The sequence below is a fragment of the Piliocolobus tephrosceles genome, chromosome 1 (genome assembly GCF_002776525.5).
Source record: "Piliocolobus tephrosceles isolate RC106 chromosome 1, ASM277652v3, whole genome shotgun sequence".
Classification (NCBI taxonomy): Eukaryota; Metazoa; Chordata; class Mammalia; order Primates; family Cercopithecidae; genus Piliocolobus; species Piliocolobus tephrosceles.
This window is the reverse complement of record NC_045434.1, coordinates 194,734,636-194,747,699: the sequence shown is the minus strand read 5'-3', so window position 1 is coordinate 194,747,699 and position 13,064 is coordinate 194,734,636. Positions and strand designations below refer to the sequence as shown.

The 13,064-nt window shown below is 49.8% G+C and overlaps 1 long non-coding RNA gene across 2 annotated transcripts; it reads right to left on the bottom strand.

Annotated features, from left to right (window-relative positions):
• Positions 1-4,493: 4,493 nt before the first annotated feature.
• On the bottom strand, positions 4,494-6,213 carry LOC111547501. 2 transcript variants are annotated; one of them, XR_003309969.1, is made up of 3 exons: positions 6,133-6,213; positions 5,551-5,654; positions 4,494-4,785 (listed from the first exon to the last, which is right to left on the bottom strand). It is a non-coding gene; the product is annotated as an uncharacterized LOC111547501 (long non-coding RNA). The 2 variants fall into 2 exon arrangements; XR_002733156.2 differs by having other exon boundaries at positions 6,144-6,180.
• Positions 6,214-13,064: the final 6,851 nt, after the last annotated feature.

The window sequence follows — 13,064 nt, the reverse complement described above, 5'->3', positions numbered from 1 at the left end:
AGACAAGCAGGTGTTCTAGTGCTCTCTTTCTCACAGCTTAGCAAATCTAGAGAAAAGTCCAGGTGTTTCAAGAAGACTGAAGACGGCTGGGCTCACTGGCTCACACCAGTAATGCCAGCACTTTGGGAAACCAAGCTGGGCAGATCACCTGAAGTTAGGAGTTTGAGACCAGCCTGGCCAACATGGCGAAACCCCCATCTCTACTAAAAATACAATAATTACCCGGGCATGGTGGCACACACCTGTAATGCCAGCTACTCGGGAGGCAGAGGTTGCAGTGAGTGAGATTGTGCCACTGCACTCCAGCCTAGGTGACACTGTGAGACTCCATCACACACACACACAAAAAGACTGAAGAGAGAGTTCCCCGTTAGTTCTGCCTGTGGGAGGGGAGCGGGGCTTCAAAGAGCATGACATTGGATATCTCCACGTGGTGGAGGGGAGGGCGCTCCATGCAGGGGCTACTGTGAGAGCACAAATGGGGCAGAGTGGACTAAAGTCTGACATATGCCGGGGTGGAGGGAAGGCCCTTGAATGGCTGTGGAGTTTGGATATTCTCTGTGGCGAGGGAATAAAACGATTGCCTATTCCATGGAGGGAATTGGATGCTGAAGCTTCTACCTTTAACAGGGGCATGGGTGCAGTTCCAGCCTCTGCCAGCAGGCTGGGCCCTGTGCCCACTTTTGAAAGACCTCCAGGGCATGGGGCAGGAGATGAGAGAGGGAAGGAAGAGAATCTGGCTCACTGCCGGGCATTTTATGAGAGTTACCTCCTTAATTCCCTTCACGGCCCTGAGAGGAGGTTGGCCGTGTCCACATTTTACAAATGGGGAGCTTGAGGCTCAGGGTACACAGTCCCAGGTCACAGCCCTGGCAAGCCATGCAGTGGGCGTTCTAGCCCGGCCCTGAGGTTTTGGAGCAGGGACAGTGCAGGGGATCCACCAGCCCAGGCTGCCTCCCCTGCCCTTTCCACGTCTGTGACAGGCTCTGGATTTTGTTCTCTTTCTGAGTTTTTTCCTTCTCGATTTCCTGTCCCCTCTGTCTCTATCTCTGTCCCCTTTGTGGTATGTGGGGCTTCTTCAAGTACTACTGAGTCTCCACAACTGTGCCAGGTTGGGCCTGGGCAGCTCCCCATAGAGGCTGGCGCCCATAGCCAGGGGCAGGGTTACCAGCAGGAAGTGCACCCCTGAGCCCCTCTCCCCAGCTCCCAACCTGCCTGCCTCAGCGGCCCCACATCCCCACCTTCCCCATCAGGGTACCTGCTCCCGCTGTGCCCCATCCTGCTGGCGGCAGTCCTCTCTCTCCTTTGGGTCACTGGCAGCAGCATACAGGCTCACCATTACTGTCCTCTCCTTCATGGAAAATTAAGCAAATCCTCTTGATTCCACTCCCCGCCAGCTGCCCCAGACGCCCTCCCATTTCTCTGCTCCACTTGCTGTCCGCAGTTGCTCTCCTCCATTTGCTGTTGAACCCACTCCAGGCAGGCTCTTCCCCCAACACTCATTCCCTCTGCAGTTGGTCATGTTTGCTTCTCTCGCCCTGCCCTGCACACCCTCGCCCTGCCCTGCACACCCTCGCCCTGCCCTGCACACCCTCGCCCTCCCATCACCTCTCTGCTTCCCCTTGCTCGCGCTCCTATAGCCCAGAGGCTTCTGGCTGCTCCTTCCACCCTCAGGTCACATGCCCGTCCTGCCCCTGTGACTGGACCTCTCTCCTAGGCATCAGCAGGGCTCCCTCGCTCCCTGTCCCTATGTTGAGAAAGAGAAAAGCAGGCCCTGACCTCCTGGAGCCAGCCTGGGGCCTAGCGGGGCTTCAGTATTCTCCAGCTGAACCTAAACGACTTCACAGGACATCAGCACCAGACAAACCACCCTGTGACCATGATGGATCACAACACAAACAGGGCCACTCCACAATCATGTCTGAGCACAAATAAAACATGAACATTGTCCAAGCCACAAAAAGGACCCATCATCCCTGCAGTGGGTGTTGACTTGTAGGCCCTAAAACATTCATCCAGGACCTCAGAATGTCACAGTTGAAGTAGGATCTTTGCAAATGTAATGAAGGTAAGGATCTTCAGATGAGATCGTCCTGCATTAGGATTTGTTCTAATCCAGGAATGATCTAATACGAGACAGAAAAGGAGGCCAGGAGTGGTGGCTCACACCTGTAATCCCAACACTTTGGGAGGCCAAGGCAAGTGGATCACAAGGTCAGGAGTTTGAGACCAGGCTGGCCAACATGGGGAAACTCCATCTCTACTAAAGATACAAAACAATCAGCTGGGCGTGCTGGTGTGCGCCTGTAATCCCAGCTACTTAGGAGGCTGACGCAAGAGAATCGCTTGAACCAAGAGGCAGAGGTTGCAGTGAGCCAAGATCACACCATTGCACTCCAGCCTGGGTGAAAGGGCAAGACTCCATCTCAAAAAAAAAAAAAATGGAAAAGGAGAAGACAGGGACACAGAGGGGAAGGCCATGGGACGATACGGAGGTTAGAATGATCGGTCTACAAGCCAAGGAGCACAGGGATTGCCTCAGAGCTTTCAGAAGGAATCAACGCTGCAACACCCAGCTACTTTTTGTATTTTTAGTAGAGACGGGGTTTTACCACGTTGGTCAGGCTGGCCTCTAGAACTGTGAGAAGATACATTTATGTTGCTTTAAGCTGCCAAGTTTGTTGTCATTTGTTACGGCGGACCCAGAAATGAATACAATCCCCCTGTCCTGGCTCATAGGAGAAGCTGTTGCTTCTTACTGATCACAGCTCTAGCCTTGGTCTAGTCTTGCCTCCCTCTAGATAAAATGTATTAATGTCCTCAGCCATAGAAATACCCTTGCTTCTGCACAGCATCCCATCCAGAGTGAAGCCCTGCTTTCTTTTTTCTTTTTCTTTTTTTCTTTGAGATGGAGTCTCACTCTGTCACCCAGGCCGAAGTGCAGTGACATGATCTCAGCTCACTGCAACCTCTACCTCTCAGGTTCCAGTAGTTCTCCTGCCTCAGCCTCTAGAGTAGCTGGGATTACAGGCACGCACCCCCATGCCCAGCTACTTTTTGTATTTTTAATAGAGACGGGGTTTTACCACGTTGGTCAGGCTGGTCTTGAACTTCTGACCTCAAGTGATCCACCCTCCTTAGTCTCCCAAAGTGCTGGGATTACAGGCGTGAGACACCATGCCGGGCCTGAAGCCCTGCTTTCTTAAGCACTCCAAAGTCATCTAACCCAAATTCTGTAAGTCCTTTCTAACACAGCTTACTGAGTTTCCCATGGTGTGTGCTATCCCTATGAGTCATAAACCCAACTTATTCAGATGTCCCTGTGTTCCTAGGAGTCTGTGGCTGGAGGGCATTGACAACGTCTTGGCCCCAAGGCTACCATCTCAATGAGGCCAACCTTCTTCACTCCCAACTCCTTATCCCTAACCTCCCCACTCGCTCCACTGTTCCCACAGCACCATCCCCTCTACCACATACCACCCCTATGGTGGAATCCTTTACTTACTGACTGCATATTGTTTACAGTCTGCCTTCCCCCTCCCCTCATTTGAGTGTAAGCTCCACTGAGGGGCAGGGGCTGTTGTCTGTTTTGATTCCCAGTGTATTCAAAATGGCTGGAACAGCCTAGCACATCGCTGGCATGCCATAAAAATTTGTTGAATGAACGAATCAATGTTGGGACAGGAGCAAACCAAGCAAGTGCCTAACCAGCCTGGCCACCAGGAAGGCTTCGCTGGAAGAGGGCTGTGAGGGCTGTCAGGGCTGGGATCTGAGGGATAAATAAAGGTTATCCAGGCACAAGAGTGGGGAGGAGAGGCCGGGCGCGGTGGCTCACACCTGTATCCCAGCACTTTGGAAGGCTGAGGTGGGTGGATCACTTGAGGTCAGAAGTTCAAGGCCAGACTGGCCAACATGGTGAAACACCCCCCCCCCCCCCCCCCCCCCCCCGCCCCGCTACTAAAAATACAAAAAATAAATAAGAAAGAATGGGAGGAGTATTCCAGCCATCTGCAAAAGGCTGGGGAAGCGAGGAGGTGTTTCAGGATTGAGGAAATGCAAGTGATTTGATGTGGCCGGAGAGAATGTTCTAGAAGCGGAAGGCAATAGCTGAGAATGGTATGTTGTCAGGGGCCAGGACACGAAGGACCACGTCATCAGGAGCTCAGACTTCACCTGAGGGTCATGGGGAGTCCTGGAAGTGTTGAAGCAGGAGGTGACATGTCAGAACTGCATTTAGGAAGAGCAGAGGGGCCAGGTATGTTGGCTTGCACCTGTATCCCAGCAATATGGGAGGTCGAGGTGGGAGGATTGCTTGAATCCAGGAGTTCGAGACCAGCCTGGGCAACATGGCAAAACCCATCTCTACCAAAAATACAAAAATTAGCCAGTCTAATAACCCAGTCTCTAAATAAATAAATAAAAATATGCAAATAAATAAATATGTATGTATTTTTTGTTTTAATAATAATTGTAATTTCCAATATGTTGTGCAAGGAGATTAGAGAGGAAAATCATATTAATTTGATATTTGTGGAAGAATTGTGCAAATCACATTTAATGTCACCACAATGTGAGGATGAATTTTTTTTTTTTAAGGAAGAGCAGATGGGAGGGAGGGGACAGTCCTGGGGAGGCGAGGCTGGAGGTGGGAAGACTGGCAGTGAGATGGTCTCAGCGCAAGATGATGCGGCCTGGACCACGCTGGAGAGTCTAGGGAGAAGGAAGAAGACCTAGGGTGCTTCCGAGGACTCTGGCTGGGCATCCAGGGTTTACAGGTGTCATCCACTGTGGAGGGGAACACAGGAGAGGGGCAGGTTATGGGGAAGGTGCTGAGATTGAGGCCCTTTATGCCATAGAAATCAGGGCAGATGTGTGCACACCTGGAGCTCAAGTCTAGCCTGGACACAGTCTTGGAAGCAGGACAGAGTGAGGCCACATCCCCCACATCGGGGAGGATGATTCTGAGGACTTCTACTTACAAAACTGTAAGAAGAGGGGGCTCGCCTGGGTGCAGGGGCTCACGCCTGTAATCCCAGCACTTTGGGAGGCCAAGGCGGGTGGATCACAAGGTCAAGAGATCAAGACCATCCTGGCCAACATAGTGAAACCCTGTCTCTACTAAAAATACTAAAATTAGCCAGGCCTGGCAGCACATGCCTGTAATCTCAGCTACTCAGGAGGCTGAGGCAGGAGAATTGCCTGCACCCAGGAGGCGGAGGTTGCAGTGAGCCACTGAGCTCCAGCCTGGCAACAGAGTGAGACTCCGTCTCAAAAAAAAAAAAAAAGAAGAAGAAGAGGGGGCTCAGGTGGCAGGGTTTCAGGGAAGGGCAGAGGGTGACCCGCTCCCCATCTCTCCTGCTCTCTCTGTCCTCTGGGTGGTCTCTAGGTCTCCACTGGCCCCTGCAGCCCCCAGTGGCTGGAATCACTCCCTTGGACAGAGACCTCTTGTCTCTCCTAATAGCTCACTGCTCCAGGCTTCTTTAGAAAGCAGGGAGGAGGCCCCCCGCACAGATGGCTGCAGCAGTAGCCCCTCTGGAACCCAGCACCCACCTGGAGGGGATGACAGCCTGGACCTGGGACTCAGGCCCTAGTTATTGTGGGAAGGCTCAGGGCTGGGCTTCAGGTATGTCGCGGTGCACATGGTCCCAGCAGGGCTGCAAACAAGTCCAGCACAGCCTGATGGGCTCCCTTCCCAGCACATGGCCCCTCAATGATCCCTACCTTGGACTCGGAGCAGAACGAGAAGCACCTTGCCCAGACAGGAGAGATGAGCCCCTTCACCTAGACCCCACGGGCTTCGCCCCTCACTCCATTCTGCCTCCTACCTGCCTCTCCCCTCGGCCTTCCAGGCTGGGTTTCCATCCTCTCCTCTGAGCAACCTCACCAGCCTCCTAACTGCCCCTCCCTGCCCTGCCAAGCCATCTTCACACCTCAGTAGAGTCTTGCTAAAATGCAATTCACACCACATCCCTCATTTGAATCCATCAACAACTCATCCCTAAAGACCAAACTCCTTACTGAGGCCTCTGGGGTCCTGCATGCCTGGCTGCTCTCTGCCTCCTACTCTAAATCTCTTTCAGTTTCCCAGTATGCTCTCCTCTGTTCTTAGCTCCCCCTCTGTCTCCCACTCACCCTTGGCTCACCCATGACTTCCTCTGGGCACGCTTCCCTGGTCCTCAAGCTGTGGAAGGAAGATCTGCTTGAGCAGTCCTCACACACTGGATCCTCCCTGTGTGAGTGCTGGGAGGACACTCACCACTGTTGCCTGGCAACCCCACAATGTGCCCCAAACAGGCAGGCCAGCAATATGGACAGAGTTTAATTGAAATGCATTAAGATTAAGAAGCTCCTTCTTCCTTTCCTCTCCAGGTCCTTGGATCCTGCCCCATTAGGTGGGCAGGTATTATTACCCTCTGCTGAGGTTTGAATGTGTCCTGCAAATTTCAGGTGTTGGAAACTTAATCCCCATATTCTTATGTTAATGGCACTTGGAAGTGGAGCCTTTGGGAGGTATTTAGGATTAGATCAGGTCATCCGGGTGGGGCCCTCATGGTGGTTCTGGTGGCTTTACAAGAAGAGGAAGAGATGCCTGAGTTGACATGCTCTTCCCTCTCACCCTGTGATGCCCTCTGTCATGTCACGACGCAGCAAGAAGATCCTCACAAGATGCAGCCCCTCAGCCTTGGACTTCCCAGCCTCCAAAACTGTAAGAAATTTTAAAAAAAAATTTTTTTTTTTTTTTTTTTTTGAGACAGTGTTTCACTCTTGTTGCCCAGGCTGGAGTGCAATGGCACAATCTTGGCTCACTGCAACCTCTGCCTCCCGGGTTCAAGCAGTTCTCCTGCCTCAGCCTTCCGAGTAGCTGGGATTACAGGCACCTGCCTCCACACCCAGCTAATTTTTGTATTTTAGTAGAGACAGGGTTTCACCATGTTGACCAGGCTGGTCTCAAACTCCTGACCTCAGGTGATCCACCCACCTCAGCCTCTTAAAGTGCTGGGATTATAGGCGTGAGCCACCATGCCCAGCCAGAAATAAATTTATTTTCTTTATAAATTATCCAGTCAGCGGCATTCTATTATAGCAACAAGAAACAGACTAAGACAGCCTCCACTTCCTCGCAGCTAGAAGCAGCAACCTAAGTCCAGAGGCTGTCCCTTCATCTGTGCTACCCACAAGGTCTCAGCCTTGAACCCAGTGACTCAGTGGTACCACCAAACTGAAGTCATGTTTCAACAGAATTCTCAAACCCTTAGGGGAAGTAACAGCAGTAAGGAAATACAAGCAGGGAGTTCATATGGGGAGGGCTCCAGAGGCCCCGTTAGAAAGGGAACTTCCCCAGGCCTCTTGTTCTGAGGAGCACTGTGGGTGTCGGGTTCTACCTTGACTAAACCCGGGTTCAGCCTTTTCCTGGCTGGAGGACTTTGGGCACACAGTTTAACCTCTCTAGGTGGCAGTTTTCCTATACATAAAATGGAAAGAACCAGATAAACGTGCATTTCAGGGTTGCTATGAACTTAACGAGCCAGCCAGTTACAGCTCCCCTTCCCAGAGTCACAGCCCTTCCCATTGCCTCTGCATGTGTGGAGATTCAACTCTGGGCCGGGCGTAGTGGCTCATACCTGTAATCTCAGCATTTTCAGAGGCTGAGGCAGGCGGATCACCTGAGGTCAGGAGTTCGAGACCAGCCTGGCCAACATGGTGAAACCCTGTCTCTACTAAAAATACAAAAATTAGCTGGGCGTGGTGGTGTACACCTGTAATCCCAGCTACTTGGAAGGCTGAGACAGGAGAATTGCTTCAACCTGGGAGGCAGAGGTTGCAGTGAGCTGAGATTGTGCCACTGCATTCTAGCCTGGGTGACAGAGCAAGACTCCATCTCAAAAAAAAAAAAAAAAAAAAAAAGTCTAAAGATGAAAAAGTTAGCCAGGCAAGTGGGAGTGTGCATTCTATCCAGAGGCACTGGCATATGCAGAAGTTCTGTGGTAGAAGATGCCCCAAATGTGTCTTTTCAGGAAGGTGGAGTAGAGGCAGCTTTTTCCCATTTTCTTCTCCTAAATTACCCTCTCACAAGGAATAAGAAACAGAAACTCCATCTTCTAAGAAAATATTTCTGACGTTGAACTACAATATTGTAGAAAATTTCCAATGCTCCTGATTCCAATATGGTTAAGTCACAGAATTATCAAATAATTTTGTCTTTTCTCTACTTTTAGAACTTGGCCTCCTCTAGGTGCAGTGGCTCACGCCTGTAATCCCAACACTTTGGGAGGCCGATGTGGGTGGATCACCTGAGGTCGGGAGTTTTAGACCAGCCTGACCACCATGGAGAAACCCCATCTCTACTAAAAATACAAAATTAGCCAGGTGTGGTGGCGCATGCCTGTAATCCCAGCTACTCAGGAGGCTGAGGCGGTGGAATTGCTTGAATCCCGGAGGCGGTGGTGGTGAGCCAAGATTTCACCACTGCACTGCAGCCTGGGCAATGAGAGCAAAACTCTGTCAAAAAAACAAAAAAGAAAAAGAAAAAAACACTTGGCTTCCTCTTGCCAACTCTTTTTTATTTTTTAATTTTTTGAGACAGAGTCTCACTCTGTCACCCATACTGGAGTACAATGATGTGTCCTGGTCCACAGCAACCTCTGCCTCCTGGGTTCAAGCAATTTTCCTGCCTCAGCCTCCCGAATAGCTGATTACAGACACATATCACCATGCCCGGCTAATTTTTTTTTTTTTTCTTTTTTTTTTGAGATGTAGTTTTGCTCTTGTTGCATAGGCCGAAGTGCAATGGCACGATCTCAGCTCACTACAACTTCTGCCTCCTGGGTTTAAGTGATTTTCCTGCCACAGCCTCCCAAGTAGCTGGGATTACAGGTGCCACCATGCCCAGCTACTTTTGTATTTTTAATGGAGGCAGGGTTTCACCATGTTGGTCAGGCTGGTCTGGAACTCCTAACCTCAGGTGATCTACCCGCCTCGGCTTCCCAAAGTGCTGAGATTACAGGTGTGAGCCACAGCGCCCGGCCTTAATTTTTAAATTTTTAATAGAGATGGGGTTTCACCGTGTTGGCCAGGCTGGTCTTGAATTCCTGACCTCAAGGGATCTGCCTGCCTCAGTCTCCCACAGTGCTGGGATTACAGGCATGAACCACTGCGCCCAGCCAGGCCAGTTCTTTCTTTGAGTGCTAACGGATGAAATTCTAATGCCTGGACCTTAGAATTAAACTCTTCCTAATAAACAACCTCTATGAAACAAGCCTCAGAAAGATGAAGAGGTATCCTTTCTCCCTTGAAGCTAAAAAAATCAGAAATACTTGCTATTCTCCATCATAAAAATGAGTTTAAGAATCAGACATAATAGGAGTCAAAACAAAAACTTTTTTCCTTTTTGAGACACTGTCTCGATCTGTCACTCAGGCTGGAGTACAGTGGCACAATCTCAGCTCACTGCAACATCCGCCTCCCAGGTTCAAGCAATTCCCCTGCCTCAGTCTCTGGAGTAGGTAGGGTTACAGGCGTGCACCACCACATCCGACTAATTTTTGTATTTTTAGTAGAGATGGGGTTTCACCATGTTGGCCAGGCTGGTCCCAAACTCCTGACCTCATTTGATCTGTCCGCCTCCTCCCAAAATGCTGGGATTACAGGTGTGAGCCACCGCACTCAGCCAAGAACTTTCGTTTTTTTTTTTTTTTTTTTGAGACGGAGTCTTGCTCTATCGCCCAGGCTGGAGTGCAGTGGCCGGGTCTCAGCTCACTGCAAGCTCCGCCTCCCAGGTTTACGCCATTCTCCTGCCTCAGCCTCCCGAGTAGCTGGGACTACAGGCGCCCGCCACCTCGCCTGGCTAGTTTTTTGTATTTTTTAGTAGAGACAGGGTTTCACTGTGTTCGCCAGGATGGTCTCGATCTCCTGACCTCGTGATCCGCCCGTCTCGGCCTCCCAAAGTGCTGGGATTACAGGCTTGAGCCACCGCGCCCGGCCTCAGCCAAGAACTTTCATAAGAGCATCAATCTTGCCTTCCTGGCCAATGTGGGAATTTGTGGAACTATTCATAAAACAAGTAAGCTCTGTTAATATAAATCTGTCCTGGAAAGAGTTGTTTGCACAGGAGTCTTGAAAGACAGCCAGACTTCGGATGGTATGACCTCCTACGGAAGTAACTTTTAAATTCCAGAAATAAGTCTGGGAGGGTAATTGTTTATTTTGATCAACAATTTGAGTCATGATAATATGTTAAATTGACATTTCTTAAGTACTTCTAGGCTTTTTGTTTTTAGAGGGGTGGGTCAAAGCAGAAGATGCTCTTGTGGTAGGCTAGTTAAAAGAAATCTGTGAAATTTCAACCAGGTGCTGTGGCTCACGCCTGTAATCCCAGCTCTTTGGGAGGACAAGGCGGGTGGATCACTTGAGGCCGGGAGTTCGAGACTAGCCTGGCCAACATGGCGAAACTCTGTCTCTACTAAAACTACAAAAATTAGCTGGGCGTGGTGGTATATGCCTGTAATCCCAGCTACTTGGGAGGCTGAGGTAGGAGAATCACTTGAATCCAGAAGGCAGAGGTTGCAGTGAGCCAAGATGGTGCCACTGCACTCCAGCCTGGGTGACAGAGTAAGACTCCGTCTCAAAAAAAAAAAAAAAAAAAAAAAAGAAATCTTGAAAGTGGAACAAGAGGAAAGGAAATAATAAATTAAGAATTGGTCTAGAAGATCCAATATCTGACTGAAAGCTGTTCCCCAAAGACAAAACCAACCAGACAGCCAAAAAACAACCAAGGAAGTTTCCAGAACTTACTCGGAATGAGTTTTTAAATTTAAACGATCCATAAAAACCCAGAAGCAAGAATGTAAGACTCACATCTGGTTAAGCGTGTGGAATACTAGAGTACCAGGTCCAAGGGAGAAGGCTCCCAGCCCTCACATGCGAGGGGTCTGCAATAAGAATGGCATCGGACTTCCCAACTTTAAAAATAGGACTGCAGCCTCTCAAGTAGCTGGGATTACAGGTGTGCACTACAGCTACTTGCGAGGCTGAGGCAGAAGAATCCCTTGAATCCGGGAGGTGGAGGTTGTGGTGAGCCAAGATTGCACCACTGCACTCCAGCCTGGGCAACAAGAGCGAAACTCCGTCTCAAAAAAAAAAAAAAAGGAAAAAGGACTGCAAGACCATGGAACCAATGCTTCCAAATTTGCGGGGAACATTGTTTCAACCGGGAACTCAATACCAGCCAGACCACAGACCACTGCTGAAGAATAAACAATGCTGCGCTTTGGGTTTAGAGTTAGAAGCAGTCTTTAAAAAAAAAAAAATGTGGTAAAATACACATAACATAAAATTTACCATCTTGACTGGGTGCAGTCGTTCACACCTGTAATCTCGGCACTTTGGGAGGCCGAGGCAGGCAGATCACCTGAGGTCAGGAGTTCAAGACCAGCCTGGCCAACACGGCAAGACCCCATCTCTACTAAAAATACAAAAAGTAGCTGGGTGTGGTGGCGTGCACCTGTAATCCCAGCTACTTTGGAGGCTGAGTGGAGAGGATCACTTGAACCTGGGAGGCAGAGGTTGCAGTGAGCCGAGATCGCATCACTGCACTCCAGCCTTGGTGACAGAGTGAGACTGTCTCAAAAAAAAAAAAAAAAAATTGCCATCTTAACCATTTAAAAAAAAATCATGACACAGTCCTCAGGAGACCTTGAGAAATGTGCCCTTAATCATTTTTAAGTATACGGTTCAGTCGTGTTAAGTATGTTCACATTGGCCGGGCACGGTGGCTCAAGCCTATAATCCCAGCACTTTGGGAGGCCGAGACGGGTGGATCACGAGGTCAGGAGATTGAGATCATCCTGGCTAACACGGTGAAACCCCGGCTCTACTAAAAAATACAAAAAACTAGCCAGGCAAGGTGGCGGGCGCCTGTAGTCCCAGCTACTCAGGAGGCTGAGGCAGGAGAATGGCGTGAACCCGGGAGGCGGAGCTTGCAGTGAGCTGAGATCCGGCCACTGCACTCCCCCCGGGGCGACAGAGCGAGACCCCATCAAAAAAAAAAAAAAAAAAAGTATGTTCACATTGTGCAACCAACCAATCTCTAGGATATTTGCATCTTGCAAAACTGAAACTCTTCACCCATTAAACAACTCCCAATTTCCCCCTTCCCCCAGTGGCTGGGGAAAAACCACCCTTTGACTTTCTTCTTCTTTTTATTTTATTTTTTTGTTGAGACGGAGTTTTTGCTCTGTTGCCCAGGCTGGAGTGAAGTGGCTTGATCTCAGCACATTGCAACCTCCACCTCCCAGGTTCAAGTGATTCTCCTGCCTCAGCCTCCCAAGTAGCTGAGATTACAGGCACCTGCTACCATGCCCAGCTAATTTTTGTATTTTTAATAGAGACAGGGTTTCACCATGTTGACCAGGCTGGTCTCGAACTCCTGACCTCAGGTGATCCACCCACCTTGGCCTCCCAAAGTGTTGAGAGTACAGGCGTGAGCCACTGCACCAGACCTCCCTTTGACTTTCTGTGAATTTCACAACTCTAGGTTCCTCATCTGAGTGGAATCATACAATATTTTTCATTTTGTGATAGGCTTATTTCACTGAGCATAATGTCCAGAAGTTTCCTCCATACTGTGGCATGTGTCATAATTTTATTCCTTTTGAAGGCTGAATAATATTTCATTGTATGGACCGGGCATGGTGGTTCATGCCTGTAATCCCAGCACTTTGGGAAGTTGAGGCTGGAGGATCGTTTAAGCCCAGGAGTTCAAGACCAGTCTGGGCAACATAGCAAGAGTCTTTTTTTTTTTTTTTTTTTGAGACAAAGTCTCGCTCTGTCGCCCAGGCTGGAGCGCAGTGGCTGGATCTCAGCTCACTGCAAGCTCCGCCTCCTGGGTTCACGCCATTCTCCTGCCTCAGCCTCCCGAGTAGCTGGGACTACAGGCGCCCGCCACCTCGCCCAGCTAGTTTTTTGTATTTTTTTAGTAGAGACGGGGTTTCACCGTGTTAGCCAGGATGGTCTCGATCTCCTGACCTCGTGATCTGCCCGTCTTGGCCTCCCAAAGTGCTGGGATT